Source organism: Anomaloglossus baeobatrachus, chromosome 6 (genome assembly GCF_048569485.1).
Source record: "Anomaloglossus baeobatrachus isolate aAnoBae1 chromosome 6, aAnoBae1.hap1, whole genome shotgun sequence".
NCBI lineage: Eukaryota > Metazoa > Chordata > Amphibia > Anura > Aromobatidae > Anomaloglossus > Anomaloglossus baeobatrachus.
The window spans coordinates 88,931,689-88,946,390 of record NC_134358.1 but is presented as its reverse complement, the minus strand read 5'-3'; positions in this window follow the sequence as shown (position 1 = coordinate 88,946,390).

Below are 14,702 nucleotides of genomic sequence, written 5' to 3'. Positions count from 1 at the left end.
CCCAGTGGCATTTACCCATGTACAGCTCATTCACAGAGAAATTAGTGTTGGGTAACACTGAAACAGTCATTGGGTTTTCTTTCATGCATACACTGATGTCTAAGGGAAGCTGCAGTTATTCTAACAGGGTCAACGTCTTACAACAATATCTTGGCATGATGAGTAACTTTTTATTTCTTTTATGTTTTGTTTGGATTTAAAGGTTCATCTAGCTAAAAAAAAAAGTTGTAGTTAAATGTGCATAATGTGTTCCTCAATCCGAACCTGAAAACAACTACACACATGGTCAAAATTGTTGGTAACCCTCGTTTAATGAAAGAAAAACCCACAATGGTCACAGAAATAACTTGAATCTGACAAAAGTAATAATAAATAAAAAATCTATGATAATTAACAAAAGAAAGTCAGACATTGCTCTTCAACCATGCTTCCACAGAAGTTTTAAAAACATAAAGCTCATGAAACAGGCCTGGAAAGAAATGATGGCACCCCTGAAAATAATGTGACAAAAGGGTTATCAAGGTGTGTCCACTAATAGCATCACAAGTGTCTACAATTTTGTAATCAGTCAGTGGGGTTGTATATAGGGCTACAGATACTCACTGTGCTGTTTGGTGACATGGTGTGTACCACACTCAATATGGATCAGAGGAAGAGCAAAGTCAAAAGTTGTCTCAGGAGATTAGAAAGAAAATTATAGACAAGCATGTTAAAGATAAAGGTTATACGACCATCTCCAAGCAGCTTGATGTTCCTGTGACTACAGTTGCACATATTATTCAGAAATTTAGGATCCATGTGACTGTAGCCAACCTCTCTGGATGTGGCCACAGGAGGAAAATTGATGACAAATTAAAGAGACAGATAATACGAATGGTAACAAAAGAGCCCAGAAAAACTTCTAAAGAGATTAATTAAAGGTGAACTTCAAGCTCAAAGAACATCAGTGTCAGATCACACCATCTATCATTGTTTGAGCCAAGGTGGACTCCATGGGAGACGACCAAAGAGTACACCATTATTGGAAAAAAAAATCATAAAAAAGCCAGACTGGAATTTGCCAAACTACATGTTGACAAGCCACATAGCTTCTGGGAGAATGTCCTATGGACAGGTGAGACAAAATTGGAACTTTTTGGCAAGGCACATCAACTCTATGTTCACAGATGGAAAAATGAAGCATATCAAGAAAAGAACACTGTCCCTACTGTGAAACATGGAGGAGGCTCTGTTATGTTCTGGGTGCTGCTTTGCTGCATCTGGCACAGGGTGTCTTGAATCTCTGCAGGGTACAATGAAATCTCAAAACTATCAAGGGATTCTAGAGAGAAATGTGCTGCCTAGTGAAAGAAAGCTTGGTCTCAGTCACAGGTCATGGGTCTTGCAACAGGATAATGACCCAAAACACACAGCTAAAAACACCCAAGAATGGCTAAGAGGAAAACATTGGACTATTCTGAAGTGACCTTCTATGAGCTCTGACCTAAATCCTATTGAGCATCTTTGGAAAGGGCAGAAACATAATCTTGGGCATGGGGAGCAGTAAATATTCTGACACAGCTGACAGCACTGTAAGTGAGCGCGCATGACAGTAACATCATGTGATGTGCTGCTTACATGCTGGTCAGTTGCCAGCATGTCAGCATCGGAGAAGGAAACCGGGGAGCAGCGGGAAAGTGAGTTTAATTGTTTTTGGTTTTTTTTTACTGATGGCAGCATGCTGGGGGACCATAATTACCAGGATGTGAACGTATACCAGGATGGGGCTATATGCCAGGATGCAGTCAGAATGGGGACATACACCAGAATGGGGCTATTTACTAGGATCGGGACATGATTAGGACATATAACAGGATGGGAACATCTACCAGGATGGGCCTATATACCAGGATAGGGACATGATGGGGACATATAATAGGATGGAGCTAGAACTAGGATGTGGCCATGATGAGTACATATACCAGGATGGGGCTATACACCAGGATGTGGCCAGAATGGGGACATATACTAGGATGGGGCTACATCCCAGGATGGAGACATGATTGGGCCATTTATACCAGGATGGAGACATGATGAAGCTATATACCAAGATAGTGTCATGATTTGGACATATATTAGGATGGTGCTGTATACCAGGATAGGGATATGATTGGGACATATACCAGGATGGGGCTATAAAACAGGATGTGATCAGGATGGGTATATATACCAGGATGGGGCTATATACCAGGATGTGGCTAGGATGGGGACATATACTAGGATGGGGCTATATACCAGGATGTAGACATGATGGCGTCATATATAATAGGATGGGGACAGGATCGGGCTATATATACCAGGATGGGCCCATGATGGGGAGATACATACCACGATAAGGCCTTGATGGGGTTATACACCAGATGGGGCCACGATGGGGAAATATATACCAGGATGGGCCATGATTGGAACATATATACCAGTATAGGGACACATAGCAGCATTTTGTCATGATGGGGTCATACACCAGGAAGTGGCCCATCATGGGGGTACATTAGTACGTGATGAAGGGGATGCAGGGGGCAACTCCTATGTCTTTATAGGATTTTGAATTCTGCAATGGCACAGATTGGGGGGCATCAATCTTTGCAGTGGGACCCATCAGACTCTAGTTACGCCACTGTGGGCATTGCATATTTTTCTTCTGCAACTTAAAAATATTGATCATCGAGAAAATCTCTCAAAAGTTTGCTTGTTATATTGGTTTAGCCGCAGTGGACTCTCCTGTTACTACCAGTATTGTCATAAGTGGCACCATTTAGCCTGTTTTGGCACTAATGGCTGGGTATGATCAATGCCTCTGCATCCCTCCTTTCAATTTATTGCATTTTGCCTAAAAATTAAGGGATTAGAGAAACATCTAATTGATTGTGGATAAGGTTCCACCACATATATGTACGTAGAGCAACCGTGAGGACACAGAAGATAGCAGATCAAAGGGATACTGATTTGGATACAACACCAAAAATAAACAGTTTCCCAAGTGAGACACATATGATGAATCATAATTACAAAAAGCTAATATTACAAGAATAATTTTTCATTTAGGAGATGAAATACGGGATTTAACCACCACATAAAATATTACTGAAACTCAAATAACATCTTAATGTCCAATACAAAACATTATGCTAAGTCACATTGAATGGAACACCTATTATTATCCCTTTGTTGCTAATCTTATTGATTATACTCAGTCTATTGCTAAAGACCGATACATATTCTTCAAGACGTCCTAGTGGGAAATGATTGAACGTGGTTTTAAATTAACAGAAAATCCGATTACATGCCAAGTGGCATCTTCTACTTAGCCTTGAAATGAGAGGAAAATAAAAATGATATTTTTTTCCTTTTTTATGAATCTGGCTGTCTGCATGGAGACTTATAGTCAAAATTATTTTTCTCAGAAGTCTGGAACATTTTTTTTTGCAGTAGGTTCATAAAACTAAATGGAAGAAATGAGTCTTAATTCTATGTCAATAGCACCGAAGATAGGTTCACAGAATTCTGGAGCCTTTGTATAGATCATTTTCTGTCTAGACTTAGTATTTACCAATGTTAAATCATTATTAATGTAGTTGTATCACTGGTGGCGGGACTCCTCTTTTTTATTTTTTTCTCTTACGAGCTCATATTGATACTGGGTTCTATTCAAAAGCAATTTGGAGAGCAGGGATTTCTTGTGAGCAACTTGTTCAGTCAAGTGAATTTGCAGAAATAGACTGGGATTCTCATTACTTTCCCCAAGCTGCACATTCGTCTCTCCGTTAAGACCCAGCTTTCCGCACGCCAGCTCGTACTAGCTTGCACACCACTTGCATAAACATTACTAGAACAACGATCCTTTTCATAACAAGAATTGGCTGATGTAATTATTAAACAGAATAACTATAGAACGACATGGAGAAGTCACATATGTAGAAAACTCAAACCAGACATGACTGAGATTTACATACTGAAGAGGTTGACCTTCGCTGCACACAAGACGCGTAGGGCTGACTGAGCTCAGTGTTCGGTGAATCTCCCGATTTCTATTCAGCGCATTTGTTTAGAAGAAATAGAGAAGAAACTGAAGGTCAATGAAAAGAGCTACTTGCATCCCCACAAAAGTGGAGAGGAGGTTCACTTACTTATCCGCAAGCTAACATGGCCTTATAGATTTCTTTGTTGAAACTAATATATATTTTCATTCACGATATGCTTAAAATGACAGTACAGATTTTCTGGCTCCCTTCTATGGGGATTTAATGCATTGGTGGAGGATAAAAATTAAGGAATTGAAATGTTTATCTCTCCTCCATTCCCCTTTACTCCTCCTCTAGCCATTGGCTTTAGAAAGGATTGAATGGGGTCACAACAAGTAGTTCTGACGCGCCCAAAGGGGAATGGGGTGACTTCATTACCGGGTGGCGGTTCTAACTCTGGGGCGCCGTGGTGGAGTGGCCTGGCTTAATGACCCCGGCAGTGTCGTTTAATATAAAGGAAGGGGATGATGATAGTTCATTCGTGATGGCACCTGTGGTATGCGGCAAGTTAGGGACCACCTTTGGAGTGCCGGGATTCACTGTGATGGGCTCCAGCTGATCCCAGGTAGTTTGGTGGTCGAGTTTGGTGCACCTTTCTAAAGTGTACTCTTTCCTGGTCGGCTCTGCGCTTGCTTCGTCCTCCTGCCTTACACCCTCAATCACTGAACCCTGTATCAGTGCCTGTGAACCCTGTGGGGTGGCGTGAAGCTTTATCCCTTGGTCCTTTTGGGTCACCTTCCAGTGAATTTTTGGCAGTGGTAGCAGTCACCTCAGTCATTGTTTTTTCTGGCGAAGCCCATAGGTTATACTTCTCTAGCCTAGGGACCAATCCCCTTGGTGCGACCTAGTCTTTCCACCTGTAGATTATGTGTGGGGAAAAGGCCACGAGAGGTTAGCTCCCATGATCTCTAGGACCCTTTCTGTTGGTGCCCGGGCCAAGCGGTACCTACTCCAGGCCGCAGGTCTTAGCTCCTCCACTGCTCCTTAGACTGCACTAACTAAAGGTCCAGTCACACTAAGCAACTTACCAGCGATCCCAACAACGATAGGGATCGCTGGTAAGTTGCTAGGAGGTTGCTGGTGAGATGTCACACTGCGACGCTGCAGCGATCCCACCAGCAACCTGACCTGGCAGGGATCGCTGGAGCGTGGCTACACGAGTTGCTGGTGAGCTCACCAGCAACCAGTGACCAGCCCCCAGTCTCCTAGTTACAGCACACATCGGGTTAATTACCTGATGTGTGCTGCAGCTACATGTGCACAGAGCAGGGAGCAGCGCACAATGCTTAGCGCTGGCTCCTTGCTCTCCTAGTTACAGCACACATCGGGTTAATTAACCCGATGTGTCCTGCTGCTACATGTGCACAGAGCAGGAGCCGGCACTGACAGTGAGAGCGGCGGAGGCTGGTAACAAAGGTAAATATCGGGTAACCAAGGACAGGGCTTCTTGGTTACCCAATATTTACATTGGTTACCAGCCTCCGCAGAAGCCGGCTCCTGCTGCCTGCACATTTAGTTGTTGCTGTCTCGCTGTCACACACAGCGATCTGTGCTTCACAGGAGACAGCAACAACTAAAAAATGGCCCAGGACATTCTGCAACAACCAACGACCTCACAGCAGGGGCCAGGTTGTTGCTGGATGTTACACACAGCAACATCGCTAGCAACGCCACAAAAGTTGTTCGTTAGCAGCGATGTTGCTAGCGATGTTGCTTAGTGTGACGGGGCCTTAACTCCACACTTCACACTCTGTTTCCACTTGTACTATATGTTCCCACTCCTACGACTCCACCCCCCAACCTGGCTTTGGGTATAATCACGCCCTCTGCCATGTCTGATGAGGTATTTCTGAGCCTGGGTGTCATGCTTTGTGTGAACCGGTGTTGACCTCCTCCTTACCCGAGATGGAATACCACACCTCTGGCTGAGGTGCAGTACCTCTGGGGCGACTGAAGCTTCAGGGGCGCCACAGTTCCACTTACAAAGTGGAGAAAAAATATTAAAGAATTCAAATGTTTATCCCTCCTCCATTCCCCTTTTGCTCCTTCTTGAAAAAAAATGCCAGATATCTATGTCAGAGATTAGAGGAAAATAAGGGTGGCACAGTGGCTCAGTGGTTAGCACTGCAGTCTTGTAGCACTGGGGTTCTGGGCTCAAATCCCACCTAGGACAACATCTGCAAGGAGTTTGTATGTTCTCCCCATGTTTACGTGGATTTCCTCCAGGTTCTCCAGTTTCCTCCCACACTCCAAAGACATAGTTATAGGGAATTTATATTGTGATTCCCAATGTGGACAGTGATGATGATGTCTGTAAAGCTCTGTGGAATATGTTAGTGCTGTATAAAAAAAAATAAAGAAGAAGAAAAAGATTAGCATCTGCTTAGCAGCATTGATACACCACCATGATAGCTTTGTGTTGAAGAATTGACCAAAAGCACAAGTGAGACATAGAAATCATACAGTATGTCCCATTTCTACCACTGTAGAATGAATGGTACTGTTGAATCTTTACAATGAGTAAGGGGTACTTTGCACGCTGCGACATCGCAGGCTGATGCTGCGATGCCGAGCGCGATAGTACCCGCCCCCGTCGCAGCAGCGATTTCCTTGTGATAGCTGCCGTAGCGAACATTATCGCTACGGCAGCTTCACATGGACTCACCTGTCCTGCGACCGTCGCTCTGGCCGGCGACCCGCCTCCTTGTTAGGGGGGCGGGTCGTGCGGCATCATAGCGACGTCACACGCCAGGTGGCCAATCGGAGCGGAGGGGCGGAGATGAGTGGGATGTAAACATCCCGCCCATCTCCTTCCTTCCGCATATCCTACGGAAGCCGCAGTGACACCGGTAGGAGATGTTCCTCGCTCCTGCGGCTTCACACACAGCGATGTGTGCTGCCGCAGGAGCGAGGAACAACATCGGACTGTCGCGTCAGCGTAATCATGGATTACGCCGACGCTGCACCGATGATATGATTACGACGCTTTTGCGCTCGTTAATCCTATCATCGAGCCTTTACACACTACGATGTCGCATGCGATGCCGGAAGTGCGTCATTTTCAATTTGACCCCACCGACATCGCACCTGCGATGTCGTAGCGTGCAAAGCCCGCCTTAGAGTGCCAGTGCAATCCACTGACTTATGTGGCTAGGCATTAACACATTAGGATCCTTGCATGACATACACCAGGGGTTCAAAAACAATTACTATATTTTTCTTTTTATAAGACGCACCGGATCATAAGACACACTCTTAATTTAGAGGAGTAAAATAGGAAAAATAATTTTTACTGTTAAAATGAGGGTCCATCTTATAATTCTAGTGCCTCTTATATTAGCTCACCAGGGGGGAGCGGCAGAGGTGCAGAGGTGAAGTGGCTCAGGAAGGTCATAGGAAGCAGGGTAAGCAATGCTGTGGGCTTGGAGGAGGGGGTGTCGTGGCTCAGGATGGTCAGCGATGCTACTGGTTCATAGGAAGGGGTGTCGCGGCTCAAGAGGCTGTTCCTTTTATGTTTGTCCTGATGAAGAAGACGGAGATGTCTTTGAAACGCGTTGACCTGTGAAAATAAAGAAAAAGGAATTCATCACATGTCCTGGATTTGTGTTTTTTAGCGCAGCATTTAACCCGTTTTCTATAAACCATTTTTATAATTTACCGCTTGCATCGGGGCTGCTGCTTACCACCATTCTATTTACATTGTGCTTTAAAGGAGTTATGCCTGTCACAACTGCAGCAGGTGAGTACCTGTCCCATTCCCTGCATTTACTCTATATTGGATAAAACTCTATGTTCGCTTCCTTTCCACAGTTTTTCAGCGGCTCAAGAGAGTCAGTGTGTAGAGAGTCGACGATACTGCGGGCTCGTGGAGTGTCACGGTAGTGGGCGTCATTGATCTGCTGTCGGGCTTAGAGGAGGGGTTGTTGCAGTTCAAGAGGGTCAGTGTGCGGCAGCAGAGAGTTGGCGATACTGCGGGCTCACGGGGTGTGTCGCGGTGGCGAGCGCCATTGATGTGGGCTCGAAGGAAGGGGTGTCACGGCTCAAGAGGGTCAGTGTGTGGCAGCGGAGGGTCGGCCATACTGCAAGCTTGTAGGGTGTTGCGGCGGGCACCAATGATCTGCAGGCTGCTTTGAATCACCGGCGGTTGACGCGATAGAGCTCATCCACTGCAGTGACACCCCCTCCGACCCCTCCATATCGCCGACCCTGCACAACCACTGCCACCCCGGTAAGCCATATGCGATTTGTAAGACGCTCCCCCATTTTTCCTACAGTTTTGGTGGAAAAAAGTGCATTTTACAAACCGGAAAATACGGTAATTAGTGAACCCGAAGGATTCCATCCATCCATTTTTTTTCTAAACTTTCACTTTGAGTCTATTGCCCATAATAATAGCTGTGAAGTAATAAATTAGACTCTTGCTGTATGATTGATGTCTTCATTGTTCTATCAATTAGCTCTGCAATGTTTCGACCAATTACGACAAGGTTGTCCTTGGTAATCCTATGCAGTAAAAGAAAGGCTAAACTAGATGGTTAAACCCTTTGTAATCTTACTAAACTATCAGTGTTAAGTGGAAAGCCCTCTACAGATGCTTCAAGTCACCATCCTCACTCATGACATGTATTATGGAGCTTTCTAATAAAGGGGCACATAAACGACCACAAGATGCTCATTAGATCCATTGAACCATGGCCTTCCCTGCTGCATGACTAGCTGAGAAGTGACTATAATTTGCTGATGAATACAATTAAAAGGGAATGATACGTTACATTAGCCTTAATGAGTTGCAGAAGGTCACTTGGTTATAGAGGCAGTATGCAAAGGTCACAGTTCAACGGGATTCAAACCATTTGACAGACATTCTCAAAGACTTTCCTTGACTTTTGTAACCATGGGAAACTGAGGAAGTTTCGCTTCCTTCTTTTTTTTATTTTTTCCTCTCCTGTACAGTAATTACTGTGTTTTGGATCTCACACAACCCGCATAATTCCTTCTCAAGTGTCTCTTTCACAGTATCTCACACCTGTGTGTTTTTCTTGGTGCCGATCCATATTTCTCTCTTTCTCAAAAAATAATTTTCTTTAGCTGTCTCACACTGAGCATAATGGCTCCAATAAAGACGCGTGAATAAAATTTCATGACACTTTTATTCTTTTAGAATCGACTGGAGGATGTTATTTTTTTGCTTAACGGGGAAAAATTGGACAACTTGACTATTATATCTTAACAGTACACAAAATATAACTGATTTTAATTAAAGGGTTTTTCCAAAATCTACATAACTGTCATAAAGCCCATTCACTGTGGCTCTCTGATCCACCACTACCAATCTGTTCTAAGCGACCCTACATCCAAAAAGAAGACAATCACATGTCATGGTACTTTTGCATTATGTCCATATTATATTATTATTGGCTGTCATGTAATCTTGACAATTGTATAATCACTATGTCACGGGTGCCTTTGGTGAACCCAGGAAAGCCTATACTGGCCCTAAGGCTGGTGGCTTCTGCGCTCACTCTAACACCCAGAGTTACCCTTAATGATAGGGAGGTCCGGGCCTCTAGGCCCTATCTCCTGTCCTTGTTCCTGATGTTATGAACCCCCTCCACTTCACACCAGCTGGGGGAATGGGCAAGAACTGAAGACAACACCCCACAACAAAAATGGATAAACAGGGGTAACAACTACAACGACTACTCCTATGTGACGCCCCTGGACTATCAGGCCATCACAGGGTACTGCACAAGCTGCCCTTCCGTACAGTATTTTACCTCCCTCTTGGTTCTGGGTCTATAACTAAATGGTGTTGCCTCCAACAGCAAATCAAATCCTAGATACACCCTGCACCACACCCACCAGACACACCAGTGGATGGTTTGAGTGGAAAAGAGTTGGCCACCTGGGGGGGGGGGGGGGTCAGGGAGGGGAGGTGAGGAGTGTAGTCAGTTGGAGTGTGTAGTTTAGAGGTGAAGGAGAGAGGTTGGGAAGTAACCCTCGAGCTGGGCCTAGAGAAGTTGGACCCCCCATCATAGGAGATTGTGGCAAGGGGCCTGGAACTGTTGAGGAGGACAGCCGGCAGCCTAGCACTATCACTGATCCGGGACCCAAGGCACGACGGGGTACACGGACCCTAGGTGAGGGAGTAGCTTCAGGCAACCCGACAATTCACCTGAGGAGAACGGAGCCTTTACGATCTGTTTCCACTGCTCCAGAATCGAGCCATTAGCGCAACAAGGGGGATAGGACTTTCCAATCCAAAACGATCCAGAAAATCCCAAGCGCGAGCTCTGAGAGCAAGCTCCCAAACTTAGCAATAGTAGGGAGCGGGGCCCGGCTAGTTCCATGCTACCGGGCCATTAAGTTGAAGTCAAACTAAGTGCCAGGAGGCAGGTCACGGATCACCAAGCAGCACCATTGGGGATGGAACCCGGATGAGCTCCCCTCAGCGGCAGCGGTACCCAGAGACTTGGTTTACCCGGTTGGCAGTGTCTGCTTATGATTTGAGTGAGCGCGAGAGTGACTGTTGCATCCCAAGGCATCCCCTACACCGAGTCCCGGGGCATCCCCCTACCCGTGGAGGGTTACAACACCTTGCTGCCCCACTTCATCACCTCGGGTACTCCCAACGGCAGTGGCGATACTCCCAAGTACTGTACGCCACGGGTGGCATCACGAACTATATACAAACTCCCCTGTAAATACCCCTTTTAATTGAGTGGCCGCAAGCCCCTCAAGTCCGGAGACCCTCGAGCGACAGTGAATCCGGATCTGAACAGCTCGGCTGCTTCCACGGGGGTGGCACACGTACACATGGCAACCATACAGAAAGGAGAAACTAAAAGTGTATGGGGGAAACAACATCAAAGGGGGGAAGAAAGTAGACTACTGGGAGACTATCATATGTTAAACAGACACACCTGAAAATGCTGCAGCAAACACTTATGCTGCAGCCAAAAGCACAACTGATAGAGCGTAACAACAGCTCCTTCTACCTCCTGACTCAGATTCCAAAAGATGGGAAATAACCGGCACCTTCTAGTGACAGTTGAGGGTATATATAGGACCCGAGTGTGGTCCAAATCAGAATCACCTGACCAGGAGTCAGGAGCTGTTGAAGGAAGAGAAACCAAGGGAAAAATTGTGAAAATATACTCTGCTGTAACTAAATAAAAGAATAGTGCATATAAACATAGGGTACTTAGTAAACACTGTTTTTGATAAAAAAAAAAGCATAAAGCTATCCCACCAACTTCACTCTCAGCCCTTAGTCACATTGAAGCCTATTTTAGACCCATGGAAAGGTTTTAATATTAGAGAGTGAAGGTACTGTCCCGACTAAGTACACCTTGTCATTGGTGGGATGGCTTTATGCCTTTTTTTTTTTTTTTAATCAAAAAGTGTTTACTAAGTACCCTATATTTATATGCACCTTGCTTTTATTTAGTTACATCAGGGTATATTTTCACAATTTTTCCCTTGGTTTCTCTTTGTCTTATGGCCAGTGTGAACACGAGCTCACAAGCTCCACGTATACCATCTCATACTCTAGCTCACTTTTTTGTTTTTATGGTGTTGGAAGGAAACCTGGCATTAACCCTCTCTCCCCAAAGGAAAGGTAATTCATTTAATAAGCAGAGTCCCACAAGAACAAGTGAGACTCAGACCCAGTCACCAAAGTCTGCAACAGAGGTATGTCCGTGACACTACCTGGAAAGACTCAGTTAGACACCAGGGCCGGCAGCAATCTTTTTCAAAACTGTAACTATGTTTAGAAGACTTTTTTTATATATAGTATAGGTAATTATTATTAGCTGAAGTTACTGTATAGCTATTAAAGCATTTTCTACTCACATAAATGTACGAAATCTTATCCAGTTGCTGAAGAGAATATCTGCAGTGCAAATTGCTATGGATTTGAACAGTTTTAGTTTTTTTTTTTTACCAAATCTAAAAGGCTTTTATTGTGGTTGTTATATTTTCTGTTTCCAACCTGGGTGCACCAAATCTCAATAAGAATATATTTGATAATTATAATGTGCACCTTTAGGATATACTGTGTAAGATGGCTGTCGGACATATCATGGAAGGGAGATATGTATCACAGAGTTGTCTCCAGTACATGTAATTCTGAAAGGGTTAATAGGGCTGACAAGGGCCAGGTTTGCGAGCAGTCAGAGAGATTTGCTGTGACTGGCTGTTCACATATCCCAACTCTGGGGTGTGGTATGGTGGACATGGAAAGGTCCAGGGGGCTTCATTAGCTGTCTGTGTGTGAAAGTAAGAGGTCCTCCTGTGTGAAATCTACATGCTTGGATTTGTGTGTTTTATTAACACTGTAGTGTCTTTGCTAGGATTGTGTATCCTGTTTCCCTGTCAAGAAAGGCTGTTTATTTCCCTTGTGTGTGGATTGCCTTATGGATTTTTAATAAAGTAGCCTGGTCATTTTGTTTAACATTACCTCCTCTGCCTACTTCAAATGCCTGAGTGGTATCCTTACAGTTGGTGCAGAAGTGTGGGCACAAATCCAGAGGGGCACGTGTGACTGCCGTAGGGAAGCCACATGTCCTGGGTAAAAGTGGCTGCAGGATTAAAAATGACAACTTGGAAGAGGTTGTCAAGCACTGGTCCTGCAACAACAGGAGGCCCAGCAGGAGGCCAACAGACTCCTCATACAGGAGATCCAGAAGCAGCAACAGCAACAGCAGCAGATGAATCTACTGATAGATGTTGTCCACATCCTAGGAGCCGCATACCCTCCAAACTGAGACGATGATACAGACATGAGGAAGACAGTAAGAAGGGCTTTTCAAAAGATGATAGTGTTGGATGATGTGGAGGTGTTTCTGATGGTTTTCAAATGGGTTGGCGGAATGGGAGAAATTGCCTCTGGAACAGTGGGTGGAGGTGCTGGTGCCATATCAAATGGGGGAGCCACAGAAGGCCTATTATGACCTGGCACTGCAGGACGCCAAGAGTACAAGTTGAAAACAGAGATCTTGATGTGCCCAGGAGTAACTCTGAATATCAGGGTGCAATGCTCAGGCAGTTATGGTGAAAATCCTCCCTGATCCCAACTATTCGACTTATTACATTTGGTTCAGAAGTGGTTGCAACAACAATTTTCCTTCCCAGTGCAGATGGCGGAAAGGATCATCATGAACAAGTTCATCCACTCCCTTCTGAGGGTGGTTCTGTCCTGGTATGTCCTGGGAGATCCCTGGACTGCCAAAGGGCATGGTAGAAAGGTACCAGGTGGTTGAGAGGTCCTTGGGGAAACAAGAGGCCATAGCTTCTCCTTACTGGGATTGCCATAGGGAGGTAGACACTCTAATAAAAGAACTAGACCCACAAATAGAGGGAGTCCAGTTTTTGGGGGTCTCATACTCCAGGTCCCAAGCCATCCATTGCAAAATGACTGCTGAGCTGATGGACTGCAACATGGCTTGGTGCCAATCTTCTTATGCATATCCTGCCTGCAGTGTTGATTCTCAACGTGGCTAGGGATCGCAGGCATGTCTTGTGTCAGTGAATTGGACACCAATGACTTGTCTATTTAAACTCAGGGAGTTTGGTGACCGTTATAAGGGCCGCACTTCCTCACCAGCTGATTCCTGGAAATATGGTTGGCATCCACTGTATCCAGAGGGACGCTAAGGATTACCCTGTGGACATAAAGAAAAACTGTGGCAATAAGTCCTATGGTTGGCATATTCAAGAACTGATTACACCCTTTGATAGTAAGGCAGGACTTTGCCTTGTTTTGGGATTTGTGGGGAAAAAGGGAATTGCCAGGTAAATTGGGCAACAACCAGCACACCTCTAAAGAAACCCCTTCTCAATGTGAGTATGATGGGTTTCCATTTTTGTGTGCTGGTGGGCAATGAAGATGAGGCCAACTGCCCTGAGACCAACATTCCTGAGCTGGGGGTGTCTGGGGTATTCTTGGAGCCACCCAACTCAGTGTCCTAACTCTTAAAGAGGCATTTGATAATGTAACAATTTTAAACAGGGTTGCTGAAGAACCGGGGCCTGAGACCAGGTACCCATATTTTGCCATAAATGGGGTATTATTATATTGTGTTAGTAAGCAGAGAGGTGAAATAGTGGAGCTGTTGTTGGTACTGGTACCCTACAGATACAGGGTACTAGACATGACCCATACTCATGTCCTAGGTGGTCATCTGGGGGTAGACAATACACAAGAACGGATCCTACAGAGGTTCTACTTGGCCCATTGTTACTGAGGAGTTGTGATTTTATTGCAGGTCCTTTCCTACCTGTCAGCTAACCGCCAAGATCACTATTTCCATAGCCCTTTAGTGCTGTTACCCATCATTGAGGTCCAGCTTTATTGTATTGGGATGGATTTAGTAGGACCCCTGGTCAAGTCCACCAGAGGGCATCAGTATATTTTAGAGGTCATGGATAATGCTACACGGTACCCGGAGGCAGTACCATTGAGGAATTCCTTTGCTAAGAGTATAGCCAGAGAACTGGTCCAGATCTTATCCCAAAAGAGACTTGGGAAGCAGAGACTACACCCTACAAAAGCATAATCGAGTATGTGGCCCACATGCACAAAAAAATTGCTGAAGTGATGCCCATTGTGAAAGAGTACCACCTCCAGGCGCAAGA